Consider the following 23803-nt stretch of genomic DNA (forward strand, 5'->3'; position numbering starts at 1 on the left):
ATGTGGCTGTCCCCATCGGGGACTTCCCGCTGCATGTGCGTGTGGCCAGGGCAGTCCTCGGCGAGGGGACTGCAGTGCTTGGAGAGCGAGCATCATACTAGGTCGATAGGAGGAGGAGATGCTATGTCCGTTGCAGCACCGGGAAGTGTGGCAGGAAGGCCACTTCTTTTTTAACTCCCACAGCTTGGAAGACAGTGTTTAATACTCCATCAGTTGCGTAGTGAAGTGTGATGAGTTTTTTCCCCCTTAGTGGGGGGGTGGCGGTGGTGACGGGTTGGGGGAGAGTCCCTCCCAAAATGGAGGGGAGGAGAGCTGTGTTGTAAAGCAATTTCTTTTCTGTGTAATGGATGGGCTCAAATAAATATATTTCATTTGCTTTAGGATCGCTGACAGGCACGTTTGTATCTGATATCCAACAATGCATTGCTTAAAAAAAAAATGGATTTCTCCACCCCCACCCCATGAACATGGTATTTCTGGGTGTGTATGACCACATTCTACTGCATTTTGAATATATATCAGCAGAAAAATTGGGTCTATTTGAAACAGTGTGCGTTAGAACTGACCTCTAAGAAGAACAGGGTATGGGAGTACTGCTTGGCTCCCAAGCATGATGCATTTACTAGTTCTGGACATATATATATATATATATATATATATATATATATATATATATATATATATATATTCTCCTCATAAGCAAATCTGCATAATGAACACACACCAACTGGTAAATGAACTGTAAAAATCAACTTCTGGATGGCATATTTCATGCACATAAACAAAATGACTGTTAAAATAGTAAGATTGGATATCCTTTGAATTTAACCCCCTCTATACAGGTCTCTTTCTTCTCCTTCTCTTTAGAATGCCCCCCAGGGTGGGAGACCCTTGAGTGATATGGTCAGATATCCAGTGGGGATATTGGATGTATTTAATTTTGGTGAAATCAGAAGAAATGATGTCAACTTTTATGAAACTATATTCATTACCCAGAACTCGAGAAGCTATATTTGAAACAAGGTTTTATTTTTAACCAGGAATGTCAGTCACTGAGGCGATGTACTTAGGATCAGGGAGTGGTGGTGAGTTACCTATTTCTAGGCTGATTAAGAAAGCTGGAGTGTTGAATGATAGAAGCTATACCTTCAATAAGGTGTTTTAAGTATTTAGTTAGTAGATTTAAAGTATTTGAACCTCAATAAGCATATAGAGTATGAAAAGAACTGAATTGATGTGGATTAAGACTAGCTGGCAATTTTTAGTTTAGACAAATTACTCCTATGATACATTGATGGGCATTCCATGTCTGATAATGATGAACATATATGAGAGAATTCAGGCCTATAAATAAGCATGAGGTTATTAACTCTTTAAAATGAACTCTAGAATTCATTTTAAGATGAAAGACCAGTCTTCCTTAACTATAGAGGTTAGTGATATTCCAGTTGACTAAGCATTTCCAGAACCTAAGGTTAACAACAGAGAGTATCATTTTACTATGAAATAGTTTTGTGTGTGTGTGTGTGTGCCTAGATGACAGCTAGTAATTTGGTCATTAAATTGGATTATTTGGCAAGGGTTCTTGATAACATTTTTTGCCTCTAATTTATACACTAATTCCTGATCTAACATAAAATAAGGCTATATCTCTCAACAATAATCTTTGATTTTCCTTCATTGCCCCTAATATATGCAGCATGCTACTCAGAGTTCAGGTGGTTTATATCTCAGATTGATGGCAGTGGAGTTCCAACTACTCTGCCAGTCTAGGAAGTTCAGAAAGGAAAAGGAATCTCAGAGATAGATCTATGGAGAAACAGGCCAGAAGTTCTCTGTTAACCCATACAGCAGTGATAACAGAGAATCACAGTTCTGACCCAAAGGCAATGGAGACTTTTGCCCCAATCCAAAATGTGGTCATTTTGTAGAGGACTCATAAGTGCCTGGGACCAAAGATAGAATGTAAGTCTTTATGAATCTTAGTTCCTGTACTTCCTTCATGATGCTGAGTTAGCCAATTAACAATAACATTAAGAAGGAGTAATTACTTAAACACTGGCCTCACCTTTTAAACTGATGCAAATGGCACAGCTAAAAAGTATAGCTAACTCAAGGGGCTAAAGATGTAGCTCTGTGGTATAGTGCTTCCATAGCATATGAAAGGCCCTATGTTCAATTCCCAGCACTGAAAAAATCCTAAAAATTGTAGCTAACTTGAAAATTTTCATTATTGAGGGAAAAATTTATGTTAAGAGGAGTTTGCATCTCTATTTCATTCTAGTTGGTAAGTCTTTCAGACTTTATCCTGCTGTGTACAAAATTCTTTTTCTAACAGATTCAAATATAATTCTAGGAAGACATTCTCAAATGTAAGTACATATACTTCTTTTCTATTGTAAACTCTTTGTATATAGAGTCGTGTCATGATTCACTTGAGGATTCAAGAGTGCTCCATCCCAGAAAAATATTCTGATGGCCCATTTAATTGTGAATCTTATCTCTAGCATTTGGCCATCTTCATATTACGTCTAGAATTTGAAAACCTCTTCCAGAGCACTTGTTCAGAGTATGCAGCCAGTTGAATTTCCATTATTTACAAATAAGGTCAATTTTTTTTACTTCCTATAACTTATTACTTTACATCACTTTATGTCATCCAGGGTAAAGATAAGAAGAAAACAGATCAATATGTAATCAATCTCAGTGATCATCATGCACCATGGTAATTAATGTAGTTTCAGAGATTTGAGTTTATGCACAGTCTCAGCAGTTTGGACAGAATTTGTGCCTTTTGGATACCAAGGACTTGAGATTCTTAAATAGCTTAAAGCATTAGTGTTTAGAACAATATTCACAAACTTTGCTGAACAGTAGAATCACCTGGTATGCTTTTAAAACTTCCTAATGTGGGGTCATACCCCATACACATCACATTAGAATGTTGGAGCATAAAAGGCTTAGGTATTTTTAAAATGTCCCTAGGTACAACATATTTGAGAACCACTTATTTAGACTCTTGATAATCAAAATGTGGTTTACAGACTAGATTTTTTTGAACCACAGAATTTTGATCTGTAGTTCTGTTGAATCAGAATGTGATTTTAAAACAAAATCCCTGGGTAATTTGTATGTACTTTAACGTTTCAGAGACATTGATTCAGAGTAGGGAAGGAGACTCTGTCTCTTTCACCCTCTCCTGTATTTATCACATCTTTGTTTACCTAATTTCTCAATCTCATTCTGAAGAAACACCTGTAGAGCATTTCCAATGCAAGTATATTTAGGCCACACTCCTAGAGATACTTAATTGATTCTGAGTTGGGGCCTGAGCATAGGTATTTCTATTTTATTTATTTATTAATATAATTGTTGGTGCTGGAGATTAAACCCAGGACCTTGCACATGCTAGGAAAGTGCTCTAACACTGAGTCACATCCCCATTCCCTGGAAAAGGTGTTTTAAAATAGCTCTCCCAAGTGATAGCCGGAGTTAACCACTGACCTTGGTCCTTGCTACTGGTGGTTCATAGGAGCATAAGCAGATCAGGAACTTGTTAGAAATAGAGAATCTCAGACTCTTCCCCCAGACTTACTAACTCAATCTGGATACTAACAAGATAAGACGGTCATTTGTATGCACATTAAAGTTTAAGAAACTCTAGTCTAAATTTTAGGGATCTGAAAATTTCAGACATTTTTCAGTAGAGAAGATTTGATATCACCAACCTATTCAATAAGAGGCTTCAGCTATGTAGTCATGTTTGGGCTCTTCTGGTTGCTTTTGGAAAGAATGAAAATTACATGGAGAAGAAATTCTGTCTCCTGGTTAGATCAGAAAACAGACATTTGAAAGTATTTTCTCTGTTCTTACTCAAGCCATTTACTATCAGCCCCCAATTATCTTTAAAGACTTTGGATTCCTGACAAGATGCTGCAGTTGGCCCATGGTATTATCAGATGACTTAAATCAAGATATGTTTTAACAGACTGACTGTTGCTTCCATTGTCATATGTTTTGGCTCAACTCTTTTAAGATTCACTAGACATATTCCTTATTCTGTAGAATATCCCGTGACTTCCTACATCAGTGAATACAGTTATTATCATGTTGATATCCTTTATGTAACCCACATACTTGCTTGTCCATCACATCCTGCAGTTCTTGTAGTTAATATTACAATATTTGTGTTCCTTATTTAAATAATATTTGTTGACCACCTGCTATGTGCCCAACATGCTTTGTTCCAAAAATACAAAAGAAAATTTACATAGAATTCCTCATCTTAACGACCTCACTCTTCTATCTCCACTAATAGATTTACCTTCTTGTGGGCATAATCTGAAAGTCTGTCATTCCTGCAGCTACCCAAGTGTCTACTTCAGGTAGAATATTTTAGTTTATGTGGTGGGGATGAAGATTTTATATGTTCAGTTGAATAGTCTTAATTACTTTTCATGCCATATTCATGTATTCAGAAGATTGTAAATCGGGGGAGATGAAGAGTTACTGGGAGGGGTCCCAGCAAACAAGAGTTTGACTGAAGATCATAGAAGGCAGTAACCTGATCCATTGTCTCAATAAAGACCTGTGTTCCCGATGAAGATTTGGTTCTCTGTTCTGGGTCTCTCGGTCATCAGAGTCCATCCCAGGGCATAAACTATCATATTAAAGGTACACAACAGTCATTTTCTGAGTCATTTTTCAGGGATAAAGGAAATATCTAGGTAGTCATTGGTGTAGCAGAACTGAAAAGTGATTTTTAAGAAAAGTTATTTGTGGTTAAATAATAATAAAACACTGAGCCGTTGTGGAAGGATAAGTAAGATATAATAAGAGAAATAAGATAGAACAGAATAGACAATGGGCATCGAGGATCCAGATTCTTACCTCAGCTCTACTGTTGTAACTTTGGAAAAATCACTTTCCTTCCCTGGGTCTCAAGATTCTTAACTATTAAGGGGAGTTCATTTACTTCAGAACACTTACATGGTTGCCACACTGCTCCAGGCACATTGTTAAATGCAGGGGATAGAAGACAGGGTATTGGCTTGCCCTCTGGGAGCTTACCATCTAGGCATACATGAACAGGCACAAGAGCTGTGGATTTCTAACGTTGCGCTTGTTTTCTCTCGTCCTCAGAGTTCTGGTAGGTTACCCAGGAGTATAAAATCTTACCTGATTAATAACCTCAAAAGAGGCACTTAATGTTCCACAGCAATAATACTTCCCCTTTGTTTCCCCTTTAGTTTCTTTGAACAAAATCATAGTATGGGAGAACATTTAAGTCCAAACTATGTATCTACTGTGCAAGCTGTTCCAAATGACTAGCTACCTAGTTAGTGACCTATTGTCTGACTTAGGTAGTTATTATGAAGCTTGTTAACCTCAATAATGAATCCAGGGGTGGTCAGCAAGTTATTTACCATTCTCTTATCCCTGTCTTTTTATTCCTTAAGCTTGTGAAGTACTGACCCTATTAGATAGGTATTTTTTGTCTACTAAATGACCAATAACAATTTATTGCATTTGTTAATATTAGGTTTCCTGATTTGCCAATTAATAGCCATAAATAACATTCATTAGACACTTTGTATTTTTTATCAAGGACTTTAAATGTGTGTTTTTTTCCCTTAAAGCCTTGTGATTATGTGTTTCAACTTCATTTTGTGGACAATAAAACAGAGGTTCAGAAAGACGAACTGACTTAAACAACTCATCTTTGTTTCTTCATAAAATAAGATTTATTGTACCCACCCCATCCTCATGCCGTATCATGATTATGAAATAAATCTCATACAAATAAGGCATTTAAAGTCCTTTAAAATCAGTCCAATTTTCATCCCTGTTAGCTGTGTTTATCTTTTCACTAGACTATATCCTGGAGGGTAAAAATGGATCCTTTGCCATTTCTGGTCTTAGTAGCAAGGATATTGCATAGACGCTGAGCAAGTCATCTTCAGTGATTTTCACAAAAACTTTAATTTATCAAAGGGACTTTTTTGTGCTTTTCTTATTCTCCCCACCCCACTCCCCATTTTTGCTTTTTAGGGATTGAATTGAGGGTGTGCACTCTTCCACTGAGCTATACCCCAAAACCCCTGTTCTGCATTTTTGTTAGAAACGTTAATGCATGGATTTGCCTCTGTTCTTTCTAAGATTTTGTTTTGAGGCAGTTATATAGTATTTTGTGGGCTGGGGATGAAGATACATTAGGTCAAGTATTTTACTTTGAATGGGTTTAAAATATAGACTGTAAATTCCGGTCATCAGCAGTGGTTCTCAATCAGAGGTGCACAGCAGAACCACTGGGTACTCTGTGGCACACCACACTCAAGTATTTAAGAAACTTTTGGGCAATTAGGATGTGCATCCTCAGTTATGAAGGTGAGCTACAGGGTTGGTGCTGTAATGTCATATAGGTACCTGTGCCCTTCATCAGGAACACTGTAGGACTATTGTCTGGGCCTTGTCTTTTATTATCACCATTTTTGGGTGTTAAAGAGAGCATATGTGAAGAAGAGGATCTTAATTCCTGTCCTATAGGCTTGGAATAGAAAACACACATGCAAAATAGATGGCAAGAGTCTGAGGCTAAGGCAGCATGTCATTTACCCCAACATCTTTGCCCTCATCTGCTTATTAGCGTCGTTGCATGCAAAGCATGGTAGGATTTTTTTCCAGGATCTATGTCTGTGGTTCTAATTTTAGTTTTCTCATCTCTCCAGTTACTTTGTGAATGAGTTCTTGTCTCCTTGTCTTTGGAATGTGAGACTCCCACCCTGAGAGGCTAAGATATCTAGCCACTGTGATGCAGCTGACAGTACTTTGGCAGAAACCCTAAAGAACACCTGTGGCCCCTTCACAGATCTTTTCCCTTTTCTTTAGCATATACTCTGCCTGGATTTTTACCTGAAACAAACCCCATTTCTAGGGATTCAGAGAGTACAGTCATTGAAAGGGGCTTTAAACTACATAAAAGAAGTAAAGGGAAGCTGCTATTCTGTGGTTAGATTTTTACTTCTCTCCTGTTTGTGAACTGGTCATTAGCCTGAGATGTTGCCCAAAGGGATAGACCGCAGGAAAAAAAATCCAGAAGCTTTCCGAGGCCATTCAAAAGACAGCTACATACATCTAAGACTCCCTCAGCAAGCAAGCAAGAGGAGGCAGCGATGCCAATCTCTCCCTTCCCCAGTTATTCCTACAATTATCCTCCATGTGAAACTATCAGGTTTTTCTCAGTTTCCCAAATAATGTTAACTTTCAAACAGGTTGAAGAAACCTCAATACAAGACAAATTGAGAAATTCCTTTTTAGCTATTTGGAGACTGAAAAATCTAAATATGCTTCTGTTTTCAAAGCTATCAGGGCCATTTTTGTTGTTGGTGTTGATTTTTGCTTTGCCCTTAGTCTCATTCACATACTAAATTGGGTTTCAATGCTCTACAAATAAGACAGTCACAAAACATTAGCATATGATCATCCTAATGGATTTAATGTGGTAAGTTTAAAATGAGTTTCCTCCACAGGCTCTTCTATTTGAGAATATTTTCAACATTTCCAGCACTATTTAAAATTGAATTTGGTTTAGTTCTTTCTTCTGGGATTTAAAGAAGAAATATTTGCTGTGCGTCAAGATAAAGGTTGTGATGTAAATCACAATTGATTTGCAATCCTACAGATAATTCAAAATGAGATGACCTGGGTACTCTGTACCTACAGACTTTGCATCAGCATTAAAAACAAACTGACAACGCAAATACAGCAAAACCCTCAACAGGACTGAGGGAAGAAAAAGCCAGAAAAAGGGCACAGACCAAGCAGAAAGGGCCCAGACCTCAAAATGTGGTGAACGGTTGATTCATTCAATAAAATAGTATTTCTTGAGTATCTACTATTGGTTAGATATTAGAAGACTGAACTTCTCAAACTTGGTATGCATACTGATGGTATTATGAGACTGTATCCTGGATTGATAGATAGGAGCACAGAGTAAATGTGCTGTGTGTCCTGATGAGGTAGGGGTAATAGTGGATTAGATACCAGAAAACTTGGGTCTAGGCGCTTGTCTATGAGGAAAACAATCTTCCTTTCTGAAGCTCAGTATTCTCCACTTTTTCTTTTTTTATCCTCTTTGCCTACTTATTTTTACTTTCTTATTACAAATTGCCTTTTTTCAGCTTGTTTGGATTCTTTCTTGATCCTTAGGTTTGACTTCCATAGAAAATAAACAAGGTGGTCATAATTACCACATCAAATTTTAAGGATTTTTTTTTTCTCCAGTGCTGGTGATTGAACTCAGGGGCTTCCTGCATGCTAGGCAAGTAAGTGCTCTACCACTGAGTTACCCTCTCCCATGCCTAACTTTTAAATTTTATTCTGAGACAGGGTCTTGATAAATTATCCAGGCTAGTTTTGAACTTGCACTCTTCCTGCCTCTGAGTCAGCTTTTTGAATTGGGCATAGTGTGACTGGAGTTGCTGGGCTTATAACTGGGTTGAGCAATTAATTTTGTCCAGAGAAAGCATTAAGATGGGGGGAATGGGAAAAACAGTTACTTGGCTAAACTTTTTATATGGCATTATTGTTACCATATATAGATCACAGGTCTGTGTCTGAATTGGTGGATAGCTGTAGTGGCCTTGTGGAAAAGACCCTGGCCTGGAAATCTGGAGATAGGGAGTTAATATTGATTCTTGCCCAGCTCAACACATGTGAATTCTTTCTCTGGCCTTATTCTTTATCTGTGAAACAAGGGTGAATTAGAGGCAATATTCTCCCCATTTCTGAGATTATGAGAACCAGCCTTTGTGGAGTCTTTATCTAGGAATACAGTGGATATGTTCCGTTTAATGACTTATGGTTGGTTGCTCATTACTTCCTTTCTCTTTGGCTAACTCGGTGGCATATTTGCTCAGCAGATTGTACATTATGTTTTTATAACATCTTTTTTCACCCTCATATGTGTCCTCTTTACAATTAAGATTAGTTTATTTATACATCAGTCATATGTGAAGTTGATTGGTGGGTATGGTATCTTCTGTCTCCCAGACCTAACCAGCACCTCCCTGCTAAAATAGGAAAGAGTAACAGAATACTGCTGAGCAGTCCAAGTGCTGAGTGCTTTACTGACTTTAGAGAAAGGAGATTTATTTATTTTTTTTTAGTTTTCGCTTATTGGCAACATACTATTCAAAACTAAATACTCTTAGTCCTTTTAGTATTCAAGTAATTTAAAAAACAATAACTATCTCTCCCAATCCTGATCATTTGAGATAGAAGAAATGTTGCTTTTTTGCTTCCAGATTAGTTATTCAAAGTCTAAGAGTTTCATGGTTAGCAGAATTTCTTGATTATGCAAAGAATAAAATATAGTAAAATATTTACTAGCCATTAACATGTTTGTGAACATAAGTTAAAATCTGAAGTACTTGTGATATTATAGTAATTATGGAAAATAAAGTTTGTGAATAAGTGCACTGCTCATAATAACAAAATTTGTCTGGTCACAGACAAATAATATATTGTAATATGTAAAAAGTGGTCATATTTGAGTGATAGGTGGGTTTTCATTCTCTTTCAGACCTTTTATCAATATTTTATTGCATTTCGTTTCAATAAAGCATGTATACACTTAGTATTGGATTCAGTTATAAACCATTAAACAGATTTGCTTAAACTTCAGCCGATCTGTTCATGCCTCGTAGTTTCATGCTTTATTCATGCCAGACATCAAGAGGATATTTGAGGGGATAACAGTCTTTTTAAATAATGGTTCTGTAGGTTTCACTGTATACTAGGCACTATGCTTTATGTATATTGACTCATTTCATCTTCGTAATGACCCCGTAAGGCACTATTACATCCCTGGTTTAGAGATTGGGAATCCCAAACATAGAGACGGTAAGTAACTTCCCCAGGTCACACAGCTAGTAAGTTGCTGACTGGTTTCAGTGTCTACTGAACATCTGAGGCAGATTTGCGCTAGTCTGGAATGCCAGCCAACCTTCCCTGGTTACTGAAAAACCAACCCAGTTATGAGCATTCAGATTTTATTAACCTGCAGGATATCAGTCTCTGCAGGTTTGTGTCACCTAAACCCTGAACCAATAAAAACCAGACTTGGGGGATCACTGGGAAATACTGCTTGCTGTCCTGCTATCCAGTGGGTTCAAGAAAGAACTTAGTACTCTTCTGTGTCTTCAGTGGGCTCTCAACCCCAGGGGCTTCATGCAGCATTGGGCTGCTTCTTTCCTTCCTAACCCTCCCCCTTGAATAGCTGTCCTGCTTATCTGGGGAACTTGGTGATGTGGTAGAAAGATCACAAGACTGGGAATCAGATACATCACTTGAGACTTTTAATCCCTGTCACTTCAGAAAGACATATTTCTGTGCCATTGCTTCCTAATTTGTACAAAGGCTCTCTTTCAAAATTAATGGGACATATAAGGAAAATATATATAAAGAACCAAGAATAAAATTGGTGCTCAGTGATAACATGCGTTGTTGTTGCTTTTGTTGTTGCTTGTATTAGCTGATCCTCGGGACTCTTACTTTCTCTGTTTCAGTGTGAGTCTGGGTTCTTGCCTTAAGCTTCCACCATTGTGTTAAACCCTCAGCATAGAGTTAGCTGCTGCTTTTGACATTCACAACAACACTGAATTGAACAGTGCTGATGTGTGCTGAGGTTTTTCACCTGATGCTGGAAGCTGCTGCAGCTCTTAACTTTAATACCACATTCTCCCTTCCCCTGTCATTGCCCCTTTACCCTACTTTGACACCAGTTGTGATTAGACTAATGGGTTACATTCCTCCCTACTTTGCACGGCTGACCCCTGCTGTTCTATTTAGTTTTCTTCTTCATCTTGCCCAGTTCGATCTCATACATTTTCCTCTGCTTGGAACCACCTGAATGCCCTGCAGCTGTGGTATTCAGTAGTTAAGACACTAGCTTAATCACACTCTAAAAGTTAAGAGTAGTGACATCAATTAGTTAATTCACTGACACTTCAGTCAGAATTTTACCAATTTGTACTCATCTGGCCTCAAATGGAGTCCAGTTTTCTCAGAAGCGAGAATTTTAATATTATAACAAAAATTTTGATGTTGTGGCTTAGGTCCAGGACACTGTGTTCACGTTGGAAGAATGAGGGCAACTTTCTGTCCTGTTGTTCTACCAGGGGTTCTTAGATTATTAACGTGTGCATCATGATATTGTGCATTTGTGAAAGTGCAGATGCTGAGTCCCACCCCCAGAACTCCTGATTCAATAGGTCTGGGGTGGGCCCCAGAGTTGGGCTTTCAACTTGGATCTGGGGTGCTGTGCTGCTTATCTAGGGACCACACTTTGAGAACTACCAGTGCAGAAATTGTCTTGTGCTTGGGCTTTGAATCTACACGTGTATTCTGATTATTCAGAAATGTCAGAATAAAGGATCAGGAGTAGCATTCTCACAAGGAAAAGGAGACCACAGCTAGAAACTCATCCCTTGCATTACCCACAACCACACTGGCCAGTTAATTAATATCAAGACCAGGGCTTGGATATCCATTTATCCACTTATCTGCACCAACCACATTGCTTGTTGTGGAGACTAGAAATGAAAAGTGACACCATTTTTTGACCTCACTAAGTCCTCACAAATCAGCTTTTCTTTAAAAACTGATATATAAAAACAGAAACCTGGGAAGAACTAACTGATGGCAATGCTTGTGAAAATGAAACGAAATTGAAATTGACTTTTGCCATTGTATGTTCTGTACAGATTGCTCTGGCTAGGTATAATAGGCCGGGAACCAATGAATAGGACAAGTTTCATACCATCTTCTATCACACTGCAAATCAAAACATAATAATGTGGGAATACAGCAAGAAACTATCAATCTGGAAAGTGTTGGTCTTTGAACTCACATTTGCAAAGGGGTGGAAATAAAACGTGGGAACAGCATTCCAGGCTGAAGGAACAGTATAAACAAAGGCAGAGAAGCATTGATATGCATGTAGTAACCAGGAAAAGATGAATGAGTTGTTTAATTTATTTATCTAGCAAATACTTGGTGTGCTGAACACTGTACTAAGTATCGCAAACAGTAATAGGACAAGATCCTCACCTTCATGATGCACAACAGGCTGGGGATGGAATACAGGAAATGGCAAATCATGAAAGAAGGGTTGGAAGCAAACCATGGAAGCCTGTTACAAATTATGTAATGTAGGCAATGATTTCATTTGCCTTTCAAAAATATTAATTAATGTAATCATCTTTTTAAAAATTAGATTCCTAGGGCTTTTTGAATATAATCCTACTTATAAAGCTTCAATTATCCACTAGCTTTTCAAGAACAAATCGACAGTGCAAAGCAAAGCATGTCTATGTGCATACGGCCATGGCCGCAGGAAAGGCTTGTGATCAGTATTTCACTCTGTGACTTTTGTCAACCTCTGCTGCTGACACATTTCCTCTGCTTAATGGAACAGTATTTTACTTGTGTACACTTTGGGCTCCTGATTCCCTGATATTCCAGCATTACAACTTATAGACTGGCATTTTAGGGAAGAGGCCCAAAGAATCTTTTGAAATGTGTCAGGCTTAAAAAAAAATTACTCCCTGAACATCTATAAATGACTATAGAGTCTCAGAATTACAAATGAGAGAACAAAAACTATACAAGTACCTATATTCCTGCACTTTGCCACTCTGCTCTATGAAATTCTTCTATCCTTAATATATGAAGGCTTAAGAGATATGTCTGTCCCCCACCTCAATCACACTATTATACAAAGGCATATTTTTATATTCTGTCTACCTTTCTTTAGAGAAAAGAGAGAAGCTAAAGGAGTAATTTCTGAATCCAATTTTAGACATGATTTTTGTCTGACCTCCTCCTATTTAAAACATGGGACAAGGTTCCTGAGCACTCTAATCCTGTATTTTCATTTCACAATAATGGAGATAATAATAGTATTTATTCATAGAGTTGTTTTGATGATTAGAGTTGTTTTGATGAGATAATATATGAAAGTTTTTTGTACATACTACCTAACATTTATTAAGTACTCAATCAAACGTAGCTGTTTTTAAGTACTGTATCTCAAACTGCCTTATTATATAAAACTTCTGTTTCGAAGTCATAGCCATGGGCTTTTGCTGAGTCTGGGTTCAGGTTTGCTTCGTTGTTTAAGTGAGCTCAAGCATGACACCTCTAGCAAGGGCCTTCGTGGTAAGTCAGCACAGAGCTGTAAATATGGCAGCCCCACAAATATATGGCTTTTGGATCAAAGTCTTAAAACCGTTCCAGGAATACACATCCTGCCAAACTGGATCGGCATAATCATGACTGAAATCTAGAACAGCGCCTTGTGTAGAGAAGGTCTCAGCCTGGCTGTGAAAGATTTATGAACCAGGTTTTGAAAATGAAGGTCAGCAGGTGACTTTCATCTCATAACCATAGGGAGTGGATAGACAGATGGCAAGGACAGCCTTATCGCTTCTCTGAGCGGCCTCTTTTGATCTTGACTGACCACAGATTCATGTCTCAGGAAAGATGGCAGGTGTTGGGGACAGGCTGCAGCCTCCTGTGATGCTCGTTCCTTCAGAGATGTGTCTCAAGCCAGAGCAGTACAAAAACGGTGCCTCGTGCACGAAACTCAAGGTGATGCCTTCCGTCCCTTCTTTTCTTTTCTTTACTTGTTACTTTCACAGTTACGGAAAGTGTATTATCAAAGACTGTACTTCCTCATCCCTTCTCCCATTTCTTCCTTATGGAGATAAGCATTGCCTATCTTTTTTGACATTACCTCCGTATCATAATATTTCCATCTTAATGCCTCTCAATTTCTCAGCTCTACGGATCATGTCCCACCAAGGAAATGACGCGGTCACCTCACTCCCTTTATGGTATTCTCACTGTGGCACCTGTCCTTTCCCTCTAACCGTCTTTCCAGGGCTGAAACGCTGTGATTTTGGTTAGATGGGTATTTAATAGTTATATGACTATGATTATGTAGATAAATCCTCTTCATGACTAAGACAGATTAAATTATGATTGTTATTGTCTTGAGTTTTTGTTTTTCTATAATTACTTGGATTTTGTTTGCTTGGCTTTCTCCATATGTCTCACCGTGGGGCTCCCTCACAGTTGTCTGACTCTCATCTCATCCAGGTGCATATATTACATCTAGTTAATCTGGCAGTGTGCACTCTTTTCCTCCTATGCCCGGTGCCTCACTTTGACCCTGGGCTCTTCCTCACCATCACCCTGGAAAACCTCTGCAGCTCTCCTTGCTTGGATCTCGTTTCCCTGTACTATCTGTTCACTCCCTTGCTTGGGTGGAATATGTTCTCCAGTAGTTTTCTGAAAAAAGGAAGTATAGTTCCATTTTCTGGGCTTCCCTATATGTAGACATATCTTCATTCTTTCTTCATCTTTGAACGATAATTTGGCTAGGTGTAGAATTTTCCTTCAGAATGTACACTGCACCCCGCAATGTCTTCTTCCAGTTTTGTTATTCTGGTCTGATGTTATTCTGATTTCTTCTTTTTTGCATATGTCTGATTTTTCTTCTCTCTGAAAATTCATAGGACCTATTCTTTTATCCTGGAGTTCTGAAAATGTATCAGATTTTACCTCCTTGTGGTTTCAATTTCACTGATTATATTGGGTCACAGACAGAGCATTTTGTGAAGTTCTCGGCAGTGCTTCAGACAGCTTCCTCAGCTTAGGCAATAGTAGGTGATCAGACTGCAGAGTCATTGGTCTTTACATGAGAGAGAGTCGTGAAAGAGCTTATGAGAGTTACTGGCTTACAACAATTACCAAGACCATCTCCAGATAGTTTTGCTTTAAGTTTTAAAAATCTTCAAATTTATTTTTAGTTGATACATAAAACTTATATGTAACATAAAATCATACATTTTAATGGGGTGCCGTATTTGCGTTTTGATATGTGTATACATTGCATAATGTTTAAATCAGGTTAAGCATATTTGTCAACTCAAATGTTTATCATTTCTTTATGGTGAAAACTTTCCAAAATCCTTTCTTCTACCTTTCTGAAATGTGTAGTGTAGTGTTGTAGCTGTAGTCACTGTACTGTGTAATAGCCCTCCAGGACTTGTGGAACTTTTCTAACGATAACTCAGGATCCACTGATCAACTTTTCTCTATCCCTCTCCCACCCTTAGTCTTCCCAGACTCGGGTAGCTACCATTCCACTCTTATGTGAGGTAGACTTTCTTCAATTTCACATATGAGTGAGATCCTGTGGTTCTTATCTTTCAGTGCCTGGCTTATTTCACTTAACATAATGATCTCTAGTTCCATTCGTGATGCTGCAAATGACAGGAATTCATTCTTTTTTATGGCTAAATAGTATTCCATTCTGCATATGTACCACATTTTCTTTTTCAGTTCATCAGTTTGATGGACACTTTGTTTCCATTTCCTGCTATGTGACTAGTGCTGCAGTGAACATGGGAGGGCAGACGTCTCTTCAACATACTGATTTCATTTCTTTTGGATGTATATCCAGTAGTGGGATTATAGTATCATATGGTAGTTCTATTTTTAATTTTTTTTTTTGAGGAATCTCCATATGATTTTCCATAATGGCTGTACTAATTTATATTTCCCACTGTTGGTGGGAATATAATACATACTTACCAGCACTTGTTATCTTCACTCTTTTTGATAATAGCCATTCTTACTGAAGTGAGGTGCTATTTCAATGTTGTTTTTGATTTGTATTTCTCTGACAGTGATATCGAGGATTTTTCTTATGTACCTGTTTCCAGAGAGCTTGTTTGTTTATTTGTTTTGGCCTCAGGGATTTGCCACTGAGCCACATCCTCAGCCCTTTTTTTCACTGAGTTTCTTCAGGCCTTGCTAAGTTGCTGAGGCTGGCCTTGAACTTAACGATCTTCCTGCCTGAGCCTCCCAAGTCACTGAGATTATAAGTGTGCACCAGCACACCCGGCTTCAGAGAGTTTTTTTAAAAAGTTGCCTTTGCCACCTTCATTCTTTATTCTTCCTCGTGGCAGCATCAATTGGGCACTTGCCTTGAGCCATGCACATTGCTAGGTACTAGCAAATCGTGATAATAAAAAAAGACACTTCTGACCTCCTGAACCTTCCATGCAACCATGGAAGACACAATCCAGTGCCTGAGGTGCAATATGGTGATGTCACCATGTAGATGTTGACCAGTCCTAGAGGCTCTAGGGGGTGGGAGTGATAAAGGCTGCCTTCAAAATGTAAATGGGTCTCAGCTCTCATTGCTTGACTGAGCAATAAACTCCCAGAAGAAAATCTTCTTGCTAATTTGTAACTAACAAAGTTAAAAACTTCCCAGCACTGTAATAAATCCTTTAGGGTCAAAGAAACTTTGGAAGTGATTTTTTGCTTCTTCACTTTACCTAGAAAAATTGAGGCTAAGGAAAAAAGTGGCCCCAGACAGAAATTCAGGTTTCTTGATGCCCAAGCTAATGTTCTTTCCGCTAAATCATACCGAGCCCTTACCCCAAAGCCCAGTTGTCTGCTAATATAATTAAAAGTTTTAATTAGTGGCTCAGAGTCTCAGAGATCTGGAAGTACCAATTTTAAACACCCCTGAAAATTCCTTTAAAAAGCAATGGTTTAAATGAAAGCACTGTACTTTGGACAGAGGATCGATGAACTTGTGAGGCAGGAAGAACTTGCTTCTTTTGACAGTGAGGTGACGGTTGTTGAACTGGAAAAACAGGCTCATTTTATTTGTACAGGTTAGTGCCAAATGAATTTAAATTCATCCAGCAAATTCAGAGGGCAGTTTCCCAAACGAAGCTTTGGTATGCCATTTTGTGATATAGTTTTAAGATGTTTCTATGTTTACATTGTCTTGAAAGCATACAACAGATGTATAAACATAGAATTGAAACATTTTGTAGAGGCGGAGAATGTTGTCTTCAGTGAACACTTCAGAATGCACTGTATTCTGTTAAATGTATGGTTTCATGACTTAATTAACCATTAGCAAATGCCATATTATGGGGAAGCTAAGAACTATGAAGAACACATTATGCGATTGTCTGTTCTTTATCAGTAATATAATACTAGCAGTAATGCATTATTCATTAAAAAACTTCGAAGTGATCCTATAATGTCTTCCCAAGTATGTTAACTTTTTATACCCACAAGTACTTAGATTGTAATCTTCTCAGCGACTATGTTTTCCTTGGTCCTCCTCTGCTGAGGGGTCTTTCCACATATGGTCTTTTGAACCTCTCCTGCAGAGTTGATTGCTTTCTAGACTGTTCTGTAGCCCCTTCTCTTGACTGTCATCATTCTGAAGACAAGGACAACATCTTTCTTCTTTGTCATTTCAGTGACTTAGGATGTATTATATACACAATAGAAAGTTAATTGAGTGGATAAAAATAGAATCCTTTGATCTAAAATGATATTTATTTCATTTCCATAGCTCTTGCATCACATCCTAGGTAAAAAGTCGCTGAAGACTCGGGGGTGACATGCACGCAGCACACATGTCTCAACTTCCCCTTCTTTCTCACTGAAATACCCTAATCTTACCTCACAAGTTCATCTGTAGCCCTCTAAATAATTGATCCTATTCTGCATGATTTAACTTCCGGTTGTACTTAGACCCTCATCCCTGAGAAATCTGATTGGGTGTGAAAACCATCTCCTCCATCTTCAGAGAAGAAAATTCTCTGCTGATCCTAAAATATGAGGAGCCCCTGCCCCATTTCTTCTCTGTTGTTCTCATCCTGCACGATAGAGAGGGGTACAGATCTGCATTATTATCTGTGTACCTGTCTCCCTCCTGTCTTCAGGTTCTCATCCTTCCTGTCCGAGCCAGGATGTGCTGAACAATCCCCGCAGTCTAGTCTTCAGTTACATCTCTGGAATGACTGGCTCTAGGGTACAGATTGTCCTTCTCAGGACCTTCTCTGAGTGCCAGCAGAGAGACTTTGGTATCAGTTCAAAGGCGAGGCGTTTCTGGAGTCTCAACTATCATGACCTCTGTTCTTTAAGATAGCTTGTGATTTCCACTCCTGAGGAATGGAGTCTTCTATTCCTCTGCTCAAAATGGGGAGTGGAGAGAGGTGGGTAGTGAAAGCTTTCCTCATCCTCATGGGTAAGTCACTTTGCTGGACGTGCGTTCAGTTTGTCCTGCCCTTCTTCTTGACAACTCTTCTGTTATCTCTACCTGAGCTGTTCACCTGGTTAGTGTTAAAGTTTTTCAAAATCAGCCTCTATATTCATAAACGCTTCACAAAGTTAGGAAGGCCCCTTAGAATCTTGCTTTAATGCAATGCAAATGAAGATTAAGTGCAATAATTCTTTTTTTTTTTTTTTTTTTTTTTTTGACTGTTTGTGTCTCTGCTGAAGGTTTAGGTACTGAGAACTGGGTGTGTAGTAAGAAAACCTGAGTTCAAATTTAGCTCTGTAACATGGAGAAGTCACTTTCTAGGCCTGCGCTTATTGTGAGTGGAGGTACATACAATACCCTGCCTCTGGGCTTTGGGGAAAGATTCAAGGAGAAAACATACCTGAAACGTACTTTGTAAGCTGTACAGTACTATAAAAAAACTGGAGTTGTTATTAATAGAGATCTGACTATTTCCAATTGTTTCTGCCTGGTCAGTTAGTTCTGGATGAGCAAATCAGTGCGGACAGGGAGGGAGGAAATAGCACGGGGCTGGGAGACCAGTGACCTGGAGTCCACCCTGGTGCTGATCAGCACTCAGCCACTGACGCGTGACCTTGGCAAAGTGCTTCACCTCATGCGCTTCTGTTGTGTCATCGGTAATATGAAGCAGACTAAAGAAAAGATGATCCAGATACTTACTTCCAGTTTTTACAAAGCCCATTGTTTTTTGAGTCTAGATGAGCATCTTATATTTTTTTAAGTGTATGTGTAAGTTTAGATTATTTAATCAGAAGACGTACCAATTTGGGGCCTTAATATTATATTTTGAATTCATAATTTTAAGAAATGATTTTACAGAAAACATGAAATCTTAATTTTTAAAGCACCGAAAAGGATCCAGTGGAATTTATTCACTCAATTTCTCTGTTGTATCTGGAGGAGAAACATGTATATTTAAAGAGAGGCTGATAAAATAGTGCATGAGAAGTCAATTATATCTTCAACATTGAAAACATATTTTGTTGTGATATATTTTCTAGTTACTTGAAATTTATTTCTTTTCCTTCATTCAAAAACTATAGCACAGTAAGATAATATCTATTTAAGGAATAGTTAATCTAGTGTAGAAACAGCAAGTGATGAAATTAAATAAGGAGGGTAAAGCAAAATTTCAAGACTACAGAGTAAGGAGAGGTCTATTTTGCTGAAGAGATAGAAGGAATGGAAAAAACAGCATCTTCAAAATGCTTTGTAGATTACAAATGTTTTACCATATATTTCCTTATTAAAAATTATATAGACTTTGATAGGTAGAGGCAAGATACCATCTTTTGGAAACCAGATTGAAATCCAAAGGAACAAAGCCTGACAATGTAAAGAAATTATTGATAAGACATATTATTGTTTAAAAAATTAAGGTAGGTAGCTATAGTCAACACGAATTTAAGTTTTGCCTAAAGTGACTTGGACTATTATTTTACCACCACTTTTTAAATGAGAATGCTATGAGAATCTTCCCAAATTATGTAAAGTAGATATTTAAATCCAGATATATATTCGAGGTGAATTTATCTAATACAGTGACTTGTGATTACAAAACTAGAGAAACCCTCATTCCGTTAGATAACTTTAGTATTATTCACAAGGTACAAGATATGAAAGCAACTTAAATATACATTGACAGATGAATGGATTAAAAAACTGCAAGATATTTACATAATACTGTCCCATTGTATATATTCAAGTCCTAAAAAAGGAAATCCAACTATTTGCAACCACAGGGATGAAACTTGAGAACGTTATGCTAAGTAAAATAAGGTAAACACAGAAAGACAAATACTGCATGATTTCTCTTCTATGTACACTCTTCAAAAGAAAAAATTCAAATACATAGAAATGCAGAGTAGAATGGTGGTTATCAGGCTATCAGAGACAGTGGGTAGCAATATGGAGGCATAGGTAAAAAGGTGAAAAGTTGCAGTTATACAGGATGAGCAAGCCTAAAGCTCTTGCACAGCATGAAGTCTGTAGTAAATAATATTGTATTGTACACTGGAAATTTTCTAAGAGCAGATTTAGGTGTTCTTACCAAAAGGAAAAAAAAAAAAAAAAGAGTAACTGTAGTAGATGATGGATATATTAATTGTCTTGACTATAATAATCACTTCACTTTGTATATGTTTATCAAAACATCATATTGTATATACCTTAAACACACACAATAAAATTTACTAACTTTACAGACAATGAATGTAATCTGCCCATTTTTTAAAATTACTTTTACAAAAGAACTGTGCTGTTCAAGTGCAAAAGCAGGATTATAATCTGGTCTCCTAGACTGGTTTCCTTGCCAGCATACCACAGCCAGAGTAGAGTGTAAGTAGATTTTCAGTTCATATGGAGATGCCTACAATGGAGTTGGTCTTTGTTTTGCTGATGACACAGTATTTTTCCATGAATGACATCTGAAACAACTGATGCTATGACCAAAACCACTAGTACTGTCAATACTAACATTGCAAGGGAGTGTGACCTTTGTGGCCTCAAATGCTTCTAATACTATATCTACTTAATTATGTTAAGGGACTTCCAATCATAAAACAAGGAAGTGTGATGGGGAAAAGTCCTTACTTCATCTCTGCTTTATTTTCAGTGACAATGTTTTTGGGAACATTGTCTTTGGTTTTTGAATTACTATTATTTTCTTATTCTGGAGATTACACTGCATACTTGGCATTACTCTACCATTGAGCTACATCCCCAGCCCTCCGGTGACACATTTTTAAAAACTGAAATATATCCTTTTATTACAATGCTAAAGGACTCTATTTGGGTTTGTTTTATTGCCAAGTAAAATTCCAATTTTATTCTAGTTGAGCACATTAAATATAGTGAATCGTATATTTCAATAACCATGACTATAATTTTATTTTATTTCATGAAGTATAATTTTCTGCATTTGTGAATATGAGCTTTGGTAATAGTCTATATTAGTTATATATTTTAAAAGTATTGCATCCATTTTTTTGAACTCTGCAGTTCAGAAGAACCTAGTAAAAATAGAGTATGCATATGAAATAAACACATTAATGATGGGTTAAGAGAACTGAAGTTGCTTAACCTGAGAAAGAGAGTTCAGGAAGTGTGCTAATTATCACCCTCAGGCTCAAGTGCTTCTGTGAGGAGCACTGCAGTAGCCCTTCCACTTAATAAGGAGAGGTTTTGGTCTTCTCTGGTGACAGTGATGGTGGAGCTTTCAGTTCTGTAGTTATCCTTCAGTTCTTTGGAGAGGAGAGCTCAGACACATTTCTTTTGCAATGACAATGATTTAGGCACGCTTAAGGAACTGACTCAAAGGATGTGGGTATTTCTCACTGGGGTTCCATCCTACAGATGGAGCTGGAAATCTGGAGGGTGCTGAAGGCAAAACTTACATCAAGGTTCTACATCCAGCCTACATCAGGGCTTTTCCGTCTTCTGCACTCCTTTTGAATAACTGCTTCATGCTCAACTATGCAATAGATTTGACTAGCCATGACACAAAATTGGGGTGGAAGGTTAAGCTCAGGACACACCTCTTTCCAAGTACTACAGGTGATAGCCTATTCTGTCAGATCTGCGACTTTCTGCCTCTGTAGCTAAGGAAGAATAGACTTGTTGATTGTAAATGATTTGTGGTTAGAAATTATGGAATTTTTGTAATGTGTCCTAGATCATTGTGCTCTTCTGTCATGAGCTAGAAATAAATGTGTAGGAGTGGGTATCTTGCACCCACCATGATTGAACAGTTATTACTTGGAATTTTTCACACTTAGCAGTGGTGTTAATGTCCCACTAGGTATAGCTTTCTGGGACTTATGATCATCACTGACACATTCCCTTTCTATGACTTGAATGTGGGTAGGAAAGGGAAGGGGAGATGGATTCAAACAGATTTCCTGGTTATGGAAAACACTAAGGTATGACAAAATGGTAGAGCTGCAAATGGTGTGGATGTTGTTTTGTCCAAACCCTTATCTGACAGATGTAAAACTTGAAGCCAAAAAAAAAAAAAAAAGAGAGAGAGACATGGCTGGCATTTGGGCAACACGCAAGGATTAGAAACAAGAAACAGAAAAAAATAAAAAAAAATATATTTGAAAGTTTCAGATATAAGGACTCATCAGAAAACACCAATGGCAGTTTTTTTAGGGACTAAAACAAAGTTAGCATGCATATTTTTAGACAGAATGAGGGAAGATATCTTTCTCAGGACACATAGTTCCCTTTGCAGCATTAACATAAAAGAACTTTTCTAAGAGGGACACAGGGACTAATATTTAAAAAGGAAGAGAACAATATGAAGAGCTCTCTGAAAGACTGAGGAACTGTTGACAACTGAAGCATTCTCCCTAGTGTCTCATGGTTTCTCTTTGAAAAATGGGAGAGAGAAATCATCCTCATTGGGGAGAAGATGAAAACAACAGTAAGAACTCTGTTTTTACTTGATCATCTGTGGCAAGTGTTTAACCCTTTCAAATCTCCAGAGAACCAAAGGTAAATTCTAGAGCTGGTCAGAATATTAGAATCCACCATTTCTGCTCAATGTAAGAATTTGAATTAATATTTAACTTTTCATTAAATTTTTGTCTTTTCTCTCCTTCATGTTCGTGGTAAGTAAGCTCTATTGGAATTAAAATCTGTTGAGTCTCCTTTATGCCACTAGGATAGCATCAGACAGGTAAACACTTAGTATACATTTTTGTTTTTATCGTGTGTGAAACAATTGCTGATTTTGTTGTTAGTATTACTTAATACTAGCATTTTGAAGGGACTGAAAATCAGGCATAATTTCCACATTCTACAGTAGGGAATGAGACTAGGAAAGAGTGCTGTATAAATTTGTACAGATATACAGCTGCAGATCATAAATAGGACTTAGACATACCAACTTTCTCAGTCCAGAACACTAAATTTTTGAGTAATGATTTTGTTAGAAGACTCATATTACATATTTCTCATGAGAAGTCACATTATCTGAGATTCAAGACTTTACTAAATCCATTATTAGTTAATTAGTGAATGAATTAAAAGATTTATTTAGTCATTCACCAATATTTCTTGAGACTTATTGTGTACCAGCTCTGGTCTACAGAGAGCAACAGGTAAAGCCAGCAGTTTCCTGAATCCATGGAGTTTACCTTCTACAGTGGGGGAGAGATTATCAAATAAGTGTAACATTTTGTCATGTCTTAAAAACAAAATGTCATGAAAACATTTTGAAGATGATTAGGAAAGAAGGGTAGGGGATGCTAGAAGGACTAGGACTCATTTAGAATGTTTCTTAGGTGGGTCATGTCAGGCCTCACTGAAGAGATGACATTTGGACAAGGACTAAGTAGGTAAAGGGGCAAGCACTGGCCTGTCTGAAGGAATAGCATTGCAGGAAGAGGGAACAGCAGTATAAATACTCAGGTGAGAACTTGCCTGGCATATTTACTGAGCATCAAGGAAACAGGGGAAGTCAGGGAAGATAAGAATGTGGAGGTGAAGTTTGGGGAGGTCATGGTACATCTCAATCCCTGTGTCCCACTTCTCCTGACTCATGACTTCCATCCCAGCCAAATCTTAGATGTATAAGGGGACACTCCTGGGATTGCTTAGGCCATTCTC

At 37.8% G+C, this 23803-nt stretch overlaps 1 protein-coding gene and 1 long non-coding RNA gene across 2 annotated transcripts in view; both read left to right on the forward strand.

The window, feature by feature from the left end:
* FGF12 (fibroblast growth factor 12) overlaps positions 1–23803 on the forward strand; it is a 526942-nt gene that overhangs the window by 453 nt on the left and 502686 nt on the right. The window lies entirely within an intron of this gene.
* Positions 5–23803, forward strand: part of LOC306670894 — a 70516-nt gene continuing 46717 nt past the window's right edge. The window contains exons 1-2 of the long non-coding RNA XR_013766530.1: positions 5–14373; positions 14404–18495. This is a non-coding gene — a long non-coding RNA (uncharacterized lncRNA). The remainder of the gene's footprint in view (positions 14374–14403; positions 18496–23803) is intronic.

The sequence above is a fragment of the Sciurus vulgaris genome, assembly GCF_902686455.1.
Source record: "Sciurus vulgaris genome assembly, chromosome: 10".
In the NCBI taxonomy this organism is placed as follows: domain Eukaryota; kingdom Metazoa; phylum Chordata; class Mammalia; order Rodentia; family Sciuridae; genus Sciurus; species Sciurus vulgaris.